Genomic DNA, 13,301 nt, shown 5'->3' with positions numbered 1-13,301 from the left:
AGAGTGGTATATGGATAGAGAGTGAATTGATAACCTTTAAAGAGCCTCAGAAAGGCAGCTACTTAAATACATACACAAAACTTTAGAAATGCATAAAATTACATATGAAATGAGTGATTAATATTTCCTTTTAAATAGAATAATTAATAAAGAGAAACTATAGTAGTCATGTTTATTGCTCATTAACTAGCATTAAAACTACATTTGAATTTGAATATGCTATATATTAGTTCTCATGTGTAGTCAATTATAAAAGTAAAACTGTTTTGCTTTGACTGGCTAAAAAATTAAATTGGGCTCAAGTGCTTTCTTGGGAAATGTAGAAAAAAATTTTTTTCAATGACCTCTACACAATTATTGTTAGTAAGATCTATAGCAAGAACATACATCATCTACTTTTATCAATTCTATGAAGAATCAAAAATAGAAATAAATATCCCGTAATTTAACTATTTCAATATACTAAAAGCAGCCATAAATTGACTTAGTGTAGAATTGCTTTTTTACATATAAATTCTATATTCTTTACAGACTGTATGTAAATTTTTTTAATTGCTTGAATTTTTTATATACTTAAATGTTTTATTTGATTTAGTTACCTGTCAGTTTTGGTTATTGCCAAAAATATCTTGGGAATTCAATATAAAATTATTCTCAGTGCTAATCTAGTCTATAGAACTGTGACATGAAAATTTTTAGTGATACTGTTAGAGAAATAAGGTAAAGCAATGCTCTTACTACATCATTTGGTTTATCACAAAAAAATGTTTTTGGCATATTAAAGTTTTTTTGTGACTTTAAATATTCTTTTGGTTTTGTCACTTTACCTTTTTTTTATTCCACTTGCCTTTACTGTTTTCAATAAAAATGCAAAATCAATTAGAAAAAAATGCTTCAACCCTGCATTTGTTAGTCAATGGCAAGAATCTCATAGACTTGGTTGTAACAGACCAATAACAATTTTCATGCATCAGACTTCTAAAGCATTATTGTCCAAAGATGGTGTTTAATTGGCTATGTATTTCTGGGAAAATCAATATATTTTGCCTGAGACATAATATAGAATCTCTTTTCTAAGCAGTGCACACATTAGACAAGTGAGTCATTTTCTCTGAAGCTGCCAAACTTGACTGGTTAATTTAAATCTACCCACTTTCCCTTAGCAAGTCTTCTGAAGCATTTCATTACTTTAGCAAATGTGTTAGATTGATAAAACTACAGGTGCAAAATACCAGAAATGTGTTAGCTTTTACAAAGGAAATTTACTATGGTAAATGCCTACAGTTCCAAAGCTGTGCAAATGTCCAAACCAAGACATCACCAGAGACATTTTCTCACCAAACGTGTGCTGCTGGATCCGGGATTCCTGCCAGGTGGTGAGGCAAAATGTCTCTTCACCTGGGTCTCTGCCTTCACCTCCAGGCTGCTTTCTCCCTAGGCTCAGCTTTGAGCGATCAAACACATGGCAGGGCTCATCTCTTCAGCTTTGAGTTGTTCCTTGAGCCTAGCCTCTTAGGCTTCTCTTGGCCTTTCTCTCAGTCTCTTGGGGCTTCTTTGTCTTTCTGTGACTGTAGGCAATACTGGAGTCCTTTCTCACAGGCAGGGTAAAAATGGCAGCTCTCTTTCTCTGTGTGTTTCTGCTTCCAATTCTCTGTTGATATAAGACCCCAGCAAGAGGGAGGAGACCCAACTTGGTTCATACATCACTGACACAGTCCAATTCAAGCCCTGAAGAGATCTAATCAAGTGATCTAATCAAAAGATCTAACTGAATCTAATGGAATCAAATTCCCCCCACCCCCCACACCCCACACACAGGAATACAGGAATGGATTAATTCAAAGAACATGATCTTTTCTCAGATTCACAAAACTTCAAACTGCCACAGCAAGTGAATGAGTTTTTTTGTTTTTTTAATAAATGTTTATGGGCCTTAAATTACAAAACAATCATCTAGAAAATGGCCAACATCTCAAGCATCAGTAATTTAACTTCTTAGTGTTTATATTAATCTAATTAGTGTGTACACAACACACTCACATATATTTTATATATATATATACACACATAGATACTTTTCATTTGCAATTTTAGTGTATATATACATTATATACATTTGTATATATAAATCACTTAGGAATTAGTTAGAAGTACTTTTATAATCTCATTCTTAAGGCTAGGTTTTGACAAGTCGCATGAGTAAAATAACATTTTTTACTTCTATTTTAATACTTAAATAATTGTTTTTCTCATGAGAATTTAACAAAGTTAATACAATATAATATTTATAAATAAAAGAAAATTTTACATTGTCTTTTTTCCCAATTACCACAAAGTAAAATCACATTTTATTATCAATACTAATGTCAGTAATTGGCTACTCTTGCCCACCTCTCCCAAGCCTATTCTTCACGCAGCAGCCAGACACATTGCAAACCAGAATCAGATCATGCCATCATCTATTCAGAATCTTTTGTAATTTCCCATTTCACTCAGAATGAAAGTCTACCTTCTTAAATGGCCTGCAGGAACCTTACACCATCTGACACCTATACTCCTTATCTCAACTCCTGATGTTCCTAAAGGACCAGGAAATCTCTAGCCCCAGGGCCTCAGCACCTGCTATTCGCTCTACCTGGAATATTCTTTCCCCAATAGCTTCTTGGCTTGCTCCCCCTGCTCTTTAGACTTTGGCATAAATATATTCTCATTGAGTCTTTTCTTAAACAAATCTTTTAAAAAGTGTAATACCCCCATCATACACAAACACTCCCTCTTCCTTTTCTTGTCTTATTGTAAGCATGCATCAAAATCTAACATACTATATATTTTACTTTTTTATTTGCCCATGTGTTAACTTCATAAGGGCAGGGATGTTTGTCTGTTTTGTTTGCTGCTATATTATGAGTCTTAGAATGGTGTCTGCCACATAGGAGTGCTTGCTAGATATTTTTTAATAAATTAATGATACAAATATAAATTAAAAACAATAAAGTAATAATATATTTTGAATAGTCTCTTTACATTATTACTCAGTTCCTTTAGGAATCTTTTAACATCAATACCTCAATTTTACAATGGTTTGTACTCTTCCACTATCTTCCACATATATTAACTTATTGACTATATAAGTTATCATATTACTACATCACAAGTTACCCCAAAACTTAGTGGATAAAAGCAGCAAATATTTATTATCTCAATTTCTGTGGCTCTGGAATCCAGATGCAGCTCATCTATGTGCCCCTAAGCTAACATCACTTATGAGTTTGCAGTTAACTGTTGCTGGTTTGGATCCACAGTCATCTCAAAACTTGTCTGGGTCTGCATTAACCCCTTCCAAATTCACTCATGGCGTTGCTGTTCTCAGTTCCTCACTGATGGGGCTCTCCTTAAGCTGTCTGAGTGTCCCTGTGTCATGGTAGCAAGTGATTTATCTGACAGAGAAAGAGGGAGACAGAGTGGGCTCCCAAAACCAATAGAAGCCACCATCTTTTTCTGATCTTCTCTCAGAAGTAACATCTCCTCACTTCTGCAGTATTCTATTCTTTAGAAACAATTCACTCTGCCAAGCCCACATCCAAGTGGAGGGGATTAAATAGGCCATAAATACCAGGAGGCAGGGGTCACTGGGGACCATCGTAGAAGTTGCCTAAATTATTGACCATTTTTTATAAAAGTTGAACCTAGGGATGTCGATTTTCCCAGGTTACACAGTGAAAAGTAAGAGAAAGTAACTCTGATTACCTGCGTAGCATCTTTTCAGGTTTCTGAGTAATTTAAATTTAATAAAAAATAATTTAAATAAATTTAATTTTAATAATTATTATTTTCAAAACAGTCAAGAGACACATTTTGCCTTGCTATGTGCCTGACACTGTTTAAGTGATTTACATATGCCATCACATTTAACCCTTAAAACAACTCTATAAGATAGATACTCTTAATATACACATTTTACAAAGAGGAAAATGAGGAATAAAGAAATAATATAACTTTCTAAGGTCACACAGCTAGTAAGTGACAGTGTTAACATCCAAACCTGTAAGTTTGACTCAAGAGGTTAGCCTCTTAACCAGTTCTATGTAGCACTTGTCTCTTACACATATAAAAACTAAAACATTTGGCTATCCTTAATTCATCAAAAAATATTTTCCAATCTTGATTTAAATTTTAAAAACAAGGAATGTTTAGTGTTATTTAAAAATTTTCCTGGTGAGAAGACTTACACACAACTGGCAAAAATACTTTAGATTCAAAGTTATATTCATTGTGTACACTGATTTGCAGTAAGAAGTTAATAGACGAGCATGTGTCTCTAGGTGGATCTGGTATGGACAGAAGGTCTATCTACTGAACATGATGTTCTCAGGTGACTATTGTTTACCTCTTCCAAAGGAATAAGAAACCCGCACAGAAAGAATGCCATCCAGTGTACGGGGAATAACTTTTCTTTTTCTTCTTTCAAGCTTATAAAATTTCCCCTTCCAAATGGCCATAAGTCACTTCAGAGAAAAAGGATGATTACCCTTCTTGAGTAGTAACACACTTAAGAAGGCATGCAGTAATCCTCAGAAATGTACTGCCTGGAGTGTCTTTTGCTTAATTAGAGCTGGCACTGGGCCACTTCTCAGCCTTGAACCAGTGCAAGAGCTCTGAAAAGTGGAATGGCTGTTAGAAGTGCTATTTCGGGGGGGAGGAGTGGGAGCTGAAGTAATGGCCCAGTGCCAGTCTGCAGAAAATAAAGTCAAACACTCTTGCTACCGCAATAAAACGTCAAAATGCCTAACTTTATAGTAATCAGAGATTAAATTCATAGTTGTGCCCATGATCTCTGTTGTTCTCAAAGACTTTACAATCCTCACTCACAGGATCACAGACCAAAAAAAGCACCCAGTAATTTGGAAGATACCACAGTAGTTAATTGCAGGAGACTAGAAGCTATATGTTAAAGAATTTTAGATCAAGATCACAGACTGGCCAACTATAACAATAAACATAACTTCCCCCCAAAAGTACTCGTTGAACAGAAAAAGGAAGTCATCATTATAATTATGTAAACACATCCTTTCACTTCCTTGAACAGCCTGTCATCTTTTTTTTCAATAGTACTATATTTTATCAAAGGGCAAAAGGCTAGTCGATACCAACTGCATGATAAAATTCCATGGCTCCAGCTGATGCCCACCCCAGCTCCCACATCTACTCAACAGGGTTTTGGAGAAGTTTTGCAAGCATCAGCAACACTTTACTTTATAATGTATGGCGAGTTTTAGTTTTCATAAGCTCTACATTAGCAAATCCCTATTCTATTTCAGTATTGAGATACCTGAGCTGGGGACCTTGCACCTCATTAACTAGATCCATTTTTCCTTCCACAAGGACTGGCCCATCCTTTGCCTTCTTCATTTCTGCTAGTAGTAGAATTTCCTTTTTTGGAGTTTTTTGCCCCTAAATCTGCCTTTCCATGGGTTGGTCCTAAACATCTACTATTAGGCATCATTGATGCCAATCTAAAACACCAGTGATTAACTATTTTGAACTTCCTTGAACAGACATGCTGAGTCTCAGACCAGATTTTATTATTTTGCTAGTGGTACTTTCATCTCACCTGTTTTTTTCTTATGTTGACTACCTTTCAGTTTTATATAGCTAGTTACAGATAGCTAGACTGACATGGACAGCCTGAAGACAATTAACAGTTTCCTTCTCCATAATCAGAACCCTGCACTCACCTGGTGTGTTTGGGTTCTGACCCTGGCCTTTTATTTTCTGGTCCTTGCAACCACAACCCAAAGCTAAGTCATGACAAATGGATAGGCAAGATACTCTAGTAGAAAGGTAATAGTTTCAGGTAGCAGGCACCAAAAAAAAATGTTCTGAAGACTCACAAATATTGCATACAAATCCACTGTAAAAAACACAGGTAAGAGACCCTAATTGGAAACTGCATGCGCTAAAGAATGGTGTAAGTTTAGGTTAAACAAAATTTCAGTGTGCATGATTTTAAAAAAACTTTTTTAAACTCAGTTTTAAATTGTGAGAAGTAAATTACATTGTGGCTTCAAACTGGTGTTACAAAATAAACTTTCTATTTTTTTATGAGGAGAATAATTTGCTTTATCCAACTGAACTAAATGTGGAACACAACAGGCAATTTCCTTGAGCATCCCCAAGAATGAAGCAAACTCCTTAATGCAAACTCTTTTTCAACAAAGGATTTCAGATCTCTCCACTGACAGAGTAGTCCATGTGAACAAATATTTATATATATAGTAAAAGTAAATGGAAAAAGACATATAATTATTCTTTATTTAAAAATCTTTCACAATCATATGATGTCTGTATATTTTCAAAGTTAGGGCTCTGTCTAAACCAATCAACAATGTATTGAGTACTCAGTACCATCTTAGGAACAATAAACCAGCCCTGTTTACCAGTAACAATGTACCTATAGGCCCATAATCTGAAATAAATTATCATTGTAATTCAGGATCAGTTATATAATTTGCAGGTTCTAGCGTAAAATGAAATTCAAAAATTATTAATAAATGCCATGATATCTGAACATTTAAAAAAGCAGGAGACCCTGCCAATAAAGGGGTCCCAGGGAATTTCACAAATTATATGCCCATAAAGCTTGACCTGCTAAAAGTATAAAATTTCAATATGTGAAAAAAATCAAAAATATATGCTCAGTACCACTGTTACATAGCTAATTTTTCATGTATCAAGCTGTCCTGCTAATAAAGTTCTTGTAAATTAGGCAAAAACAAATAAAAACACCTTCACTTCTATCGCACCTACCAAAAAATCACACATCTCCAAGAGAATTCATCCTTAGGCAACTGATGCTCATGCCCTGTCGGCAAGGCTAGTGAACATTATGACTCTGAAATAAGAATTTTTAAAAATATAATTATTGATATGTTTTAGTCTGTTGAGAAAGTTTCATTAGTGTGTATAACCTGTTAAAAATGGTAGACAGAAGGAAATAATGAGAAAAGGAATGTGTGGGGAGGGAGGAATCCAAGCAAACATTAGCAGAGGAAATTTGTAAGAGAAGAGAGTTACCTACGCTCCAGTAGGGTCTTTTACAGCATCATGTTTTGGAATTTAACTTCAAGATTGAAATTCATTGTTCACAGTATTTTATATCTGGAAATACTAAAAACTTCCACAGACATTTCTGGTTTTCTTTAAACAGCGTTTATTTCTCCACCACGCTGATCTGGGAAAACAATTGACATCAGTCCTGACAGAGTTGGAGTGGCAGGTTACATAGAGTCTCCTGGTGGAGGGAAGCAAATAGCAGATGATGCCATGGGCTGAGTTACCTCCTAACTATTATCTGCCCAAAAAGCATTGGAGTTAGATTTATGTGCTGAGAAATCAAGTAACCATTGATGTTCCAGGCAAGTGTCTCCAAAGCTTGGATTTTACTGGATCATATCAAATAAGGGAAAAGAAACAGATGTATCTTCCCAACTGGGAAAAAAAAAAAAAAAAGATGGGGCTATAGCTCAGAAAGAAACTATGTGTCATGCATATGTGCCTGATTACGCTGTGATGTCTGTCCTTTTCACATGCATCTAGAATATGCAATTTATTTCTATGTTTATGTATTGCTCAATATTCTGTCTGCTTGGAAAAAAATGACAGTTCCTATAAATGTCATCATAGATAGAATTCTAACATGTTTGTTTAGATAACTTGTTTTTATCTCCTTAGTTTTTCTGATACTAACAGTGACTCATACCATTCACTTACCTCTATCTAAAACATGTAGTCGGGAAAGATTCTTGGGGTACCTTTTTCTTTTTTACTTAACACCAAATACTATTTCCTCCTTTGGTATTTTCTTCACAATCTCCTAATTTTGTAGTCATTTTTTAGTTAGAGAGTATTTAAAGGCCTTGGAAGCAACATAATATTTTTCTGACAGAATATGTCATTAGAGACCGTACTGTACATGAGAAAGCACTATTATTGCTCTTTACTTTTAAGAACAAGTTTAGGGTTTTGTATTGACTTGTTGAATGAAAATTTTTACTTTTAAAAACAGAGTCAAAGACACCCACCAATATAAAATGTGAATATTGAACTCTTCGTCTTCGCCTATGACAAAGAGGATGGTGGATGTCTTTAGGCTTCAGACCAGGGGAGCACTATATGAATCTCATTTCTCCCCACTGAGCAAGTTTGTATGGTGCTTCCCTCTATATTCATTTTAACCATACATTCTGCATGTTTGAAGGAGATCATATGCAACTCTAGGCAATAAGGGGAAAATAGATCCTTTTCTATAATATTGAAAATCTAATCCTACTAATTCTGTAACCTATGTATACATAGAAAACTCCTTTTTCTCTCTTCCTTCCTCCCTCTGTCCCTCCTTCCCTCCCACCTTTCCTTCCTTCCTTTTCTTTATCTCTTCTTTCCTTTCTTTCTGTTTTGTCTCTTTCTGGCTGTTTAACTTTTAGTAAGTTCTTGTGCAGACAGAAGCTCAGAAACCATGTGAATCTCTAAGACCACGCTGACTTAGGCCCTGGCATTTAGGAAGGTCCTGCAGGAATGAACAGGAGTCTGGACATTATTTGCGTTCTCCCTTGATTGATGGGGGTTATTAGGCTGCTTACATGATCTTCACTTATTCAAAATTCAGAAAGTAAACCACTACTAAAAGACAAGTTCAATTAGATGTCAATGAAGTAAGCTGAACTCACAAAGCCATAAACTTCAATTGGCAAAACACTACCATTTGTCCCTTCTGCCTCAGGTTCCTCAAATGGTTTAGATAACTATTTTGTGTAGGTGGTAATATTTCAGTACATATCCGTCTTACATTACTACTTCAAGATGAAAATATGTATGGGATTTTTCCAGAGTAGCCATAAATTAGTGTTGTTTTCTTTCTTTTTTTCTTAAGAAGCTTACGGGGGGGAAAACTAGTCTCAACTTCCTGATTTTAAAAAGAGAACTTTTTTCATTCTCTCTCATAGTTAAAAACTAGTTGTTTGTTATCTTTGTTTTTGTAGTAGTACCACATTTTTAACGCACTTCTCCAGCTACCCATACCAACAGTTTATGAGATGTTCATCCAAAAGAAGGTAAATGAAGTACACTTGGTTCTTTCTGTCTTCTTTTTCTTTTATGTGTGCTACTGAATTTCTGGATTCCAGTTGGAACCAGAAACAGATGTGTTGAAACATATTCAGTTTTTTTAAAAGAGAACATTGGTCGCATCAATTGCTTAGTCTTTCTCTATTGACATGATTTTAGAAAATCTTGCTGCCAATTTTGTGCAAAATTGTGAAACTTAGATGAGTGCTTTCTCTTATACTTAGAAGCTTTAAGTATCCTACAATTTTGGTCTGTATCATACTTCATTACTAAATAGGAATTACCTATTCTCATTTTTTCTGTTCATACTGCTGATTAGAGATATTTGCTCTTAGCAAAATAGCAGCAAGATTGGCTATATAATTAAAGGGGTCTAGTGAAAAATTAAAATGCAGAGTCTGTTCAAAAATCATTAAGAATTTGAAAATGGCAAGAGCAGAGCATTAAACCAAGCTCGAAACCCTTCTGTGTGCTGGATCTTACAATGCCCAATAAGCCAGCCTTGAATGGTAGCACATTTCTGCTACTTCCATGTCCTATGCTCTTTAATCACATTTTCCGCCACTGATCTGTGCTAGAGATGCACAAGTCTCAAAAAAGTTTGGAACTTTTGTTTCTATTTCCATGTATTACATGGATAGATGTTTTCACAGATTACTTTGGCTACGAAACCAAGAAATTTTATATTTTTCAAGCCTTTGGGTTTCAGGTTGGTAAAAATCTCAGTAACAGTCTAAGATGAAATAATTCAACTATGTGAATACCAAAGGGAGAGAGGTGGAGGGGAAGGCCTTGAGATTCGGAATTTACTCATTTCATTTGCAATGCTTTCCCCCATCTCTAAGTTACATGAACTGCTTTTAGTGAAGTACAACTTCCTTGTTGAAGATACACAGAATAGGAATCACATAAAAATAACCTCAGCTTTCACCAACAAACCAATCATTCATTTAGTCAGTCCGGCAGTCATTTTTAGGCCCCATGTATAGCATTTTCATAAAGAAGGTGGTCCAAAATAGGAAAGAAATAAGGTAAATGCTGCCATCTAGAGAGAGAGAAAGAGAGAGAGAAGAACATATTGACAATGGTGATTTTCCAAATATGATTCAAACAAAATTGAATGCCTTCAGTGAGGGCGCAAATTTTCCCAATTTGACACCATCCCTTAGAAGAAATCAGCATTTCATAAAAAGCAGCCATTAAAAATTGCCCTAACTTGAAGTGATAGGTTTCCTGTTGATAATTTAAATAATAGGAAAGGGACCAAGTGATTCTTTCTAGTTTTAAGCAGGAACTTTTTAAAGATAATTTTCCGAGGGCATTATCAAGTAACTGCGTGATACCTAATTGTTTTACCTGCCTAAAAGGTAAATGAGAGCAAAGCTTTGTTTCTAATTTATCTTCCTCAAACAAATGAAAAAAGTCACAAGGAGGTTGAATTATCTTTGGTATATTGGTCAGTTTACCTTGTTTTCTGGTACAGTACAAAGACATTCTATTTGCTCTCTAAGTGGCTTTAAAAGAACAAAGACTGCAAAATTCAAAGAGAGGAAAACACAAAAGAACCATTAAAAATATCTGAAAAATCAAGGGACAAGGTAGGCATCTAGCCGGTCTCCATATATTACATATGCCAACATTTCAACAGCTCACCTTCTAAGAATGATTAATGCGTACTGAGATGGTAATAGCCAAATCAATTCAGTTAGACATCCCCCCAAACAGTTTTAGTAACTCTTACTTGAGTAAATATTGCCTATATTACTAGAAAACAGTTAAATTCTTATTTAAGAAATATCCTAAACCATTTTAAAACCCTAGCAATGTGAACTGAAGTAGGATCTACAGTTGTCTTTTTCAGCTTTTCCATATTTGGCTCTGTAAGAAGCTTTGAAATTGAATATTGCATTGTAAATATTATATTTTTGTGAGATAAATTTTAAGGAATATTTATATATACACATACATTATAGATTATTTTTTATATATCTGGAATTATAAAAATAATGAACACGTGAAAACTGCCATTTAAATTTGGTTAAACAGAGGGTTTATTAACTAATAATAAGAATAGCTATAATTAATTGAGAAATGTTATCAGCATTCTTCATTCATTTAGCAAATACTGAGTACCTAGTAAGGCTATGCATTGTTCTAGGTGCTGTGCATGTGGCATTGAACTAGCACAGGTGCAGGGCTCCATATGCATCTCATAGAATCTCATCAACAGCTCTGGTTTTTCTATTCGATAGAAACTTGCCCAAGATTTTACTGCTTACAAGGAGCCAGAGTTTGGCTTTATTCTCCATTTGCTTCTAAATGATATTTTTATATCACAGTTTGTTTCCATCCACACAAAATCTCATCCTGCTCTAATGGAAGTTTTTAGAAAGAAGTTTTGCTTTCCAGTGGTTTGTGAAGCTGGGACAGGTGAATATCAGTGTGATTCCTGGAAAGTTTATAGACAGGTGAAAACTGCTCAATCTTTACAGAGACTAAAAGAGGGCCCTGGGTCCCAAGAACACTGGGATCCAGAAAGAGCAGGCAAGTGATGAGAAGAGGAGAATGAGAATCTAGCACAGTGACCCCTACCACTGGTTTTAAATAAATAAGTAAATAAATGGGTTTTCCTACTTCGTATTTTTAATAAGGTGTGCTAACTACATACCACAGAATACATTTTTCTTGTCTACTATAATTTATCACCCATGGATGTCAGAAAAGATGCAGCCACATTAGGCAGGGAAAGGCAGACAAGATCAAACAGAATGGCTTTATGATGGTTTATATTAGAATATTATCTGTAAATTATTTATTTGAAAAATGTAACAATAGTTAGCTTTCTCTCAAAAGACCACCATATGGGAAACTGGGGCTTCACTAAAAAGGAAGTGTTAAAAGACTTTCAAAAATCTTGTTCATTTTCTTGATGCAGTACTGATTCTCCCTTCTCACTTTCACACACACACACACAAAACACACAACACACGACACATACACATAATATTTTCTTCCCAAAAACTATGATAATAAAGTCAAGAAATGCCATTCTAAGGCTCCAAATGAAACTGATATTTGTTTTGGAAAAAAAAGAATGTCACAGATGCAATTTCTCCAACCAAGCCATCATCCAAGGCACTAAATCGAAAATTCCTGTCCAAACATGTAACAGTTATGGTATTCTAAAAATAACAGAGTATACCAATCATCACTTTTACTTTTTTAATAAACTCATCTTAGGAATATAACACCTAGATCCATGTGTCCCAGGCAATTTCTTACAAATATAAATTGTATGAGAGGATGTTTAACAATTTGAGGGGAAATGTATTGATTTGCCCTATAAAAGTAAATATAAAAATGCAAATTATTATGAGACATCCATTTCAGTAATTCCAAAAATTTTACATCCATTTGAGCTCAATAAAGAGCTATTAAACTGATACCTTAATATCTGGCACTTAATTGGTCACCATTCAGGCCTCCTGCTGACATTTACCTCATTTTAATTGAACCCAAGGAAGACTGACATCAATTTCCTTAGGTGCAAATCACACCTAAACTCTTTTTTTTTTTTTACATCTCTCTCTTTATTCTGCTTGCTCTTTCCATACCTACTGATATAGGCTCAGACTCTGAAGACCCAAAATAAGTTATGCCAGATGAAAATAAACTTGAATTTTAGTACAGTTGGAAAGGATATCCTCCAACATTATCTTTATACATCTTTAAACTTCATCAGGATTAATGTGATATAATGTGTAATTATTTTACATCTAAGTGAAAAGGACTAAAGAAAATTACGTAGGCTGACAGATTTTTCTGAACCTATATCCAGATACGAAGCATTTACTAATTACGTGTGTTTATCATAATCCTTAACTGATGTGCTAAACAACTCTACAATGCAGACTAGTTAAATGATTAAGAATACATGCACTGGAGTCATATTTCTTGGTTTCAAATCCTAGCTTTGCCACTTATTAATTGCGTGATCTTGGGCAAGTTACATTGCTTTTTAGACTTCAGTTTCTTCATCTGTAAAACGGAAATATAGTATATTGTTGTAAGGAGTCAATAAAGACCTTAGAACAGTGTTTGGTAGCGTTCAAAAATAAGGAAACTGAGGCTGAAGAAAAGGTTACTTTGCTCATCAAGGTTATACATATAGTGAGATG

Source organism: Dasypus novemcinctus, chromosome 1, assembly GCF_030445035.2.
Source record: "Dasypus novemcinctus isolate mDasNov1 chromosome 1, mDasNov1.1.hap2, whole genome shotgun sequence".
NCBI lineage: Eukaryota > Metazoa > Chordata > Mammalia > Cingulata > Dasypodidae > Dasypus > Dasypus novemcinctus.
This window is presented reverse-complemented; position numbering follows the sequence as displayed.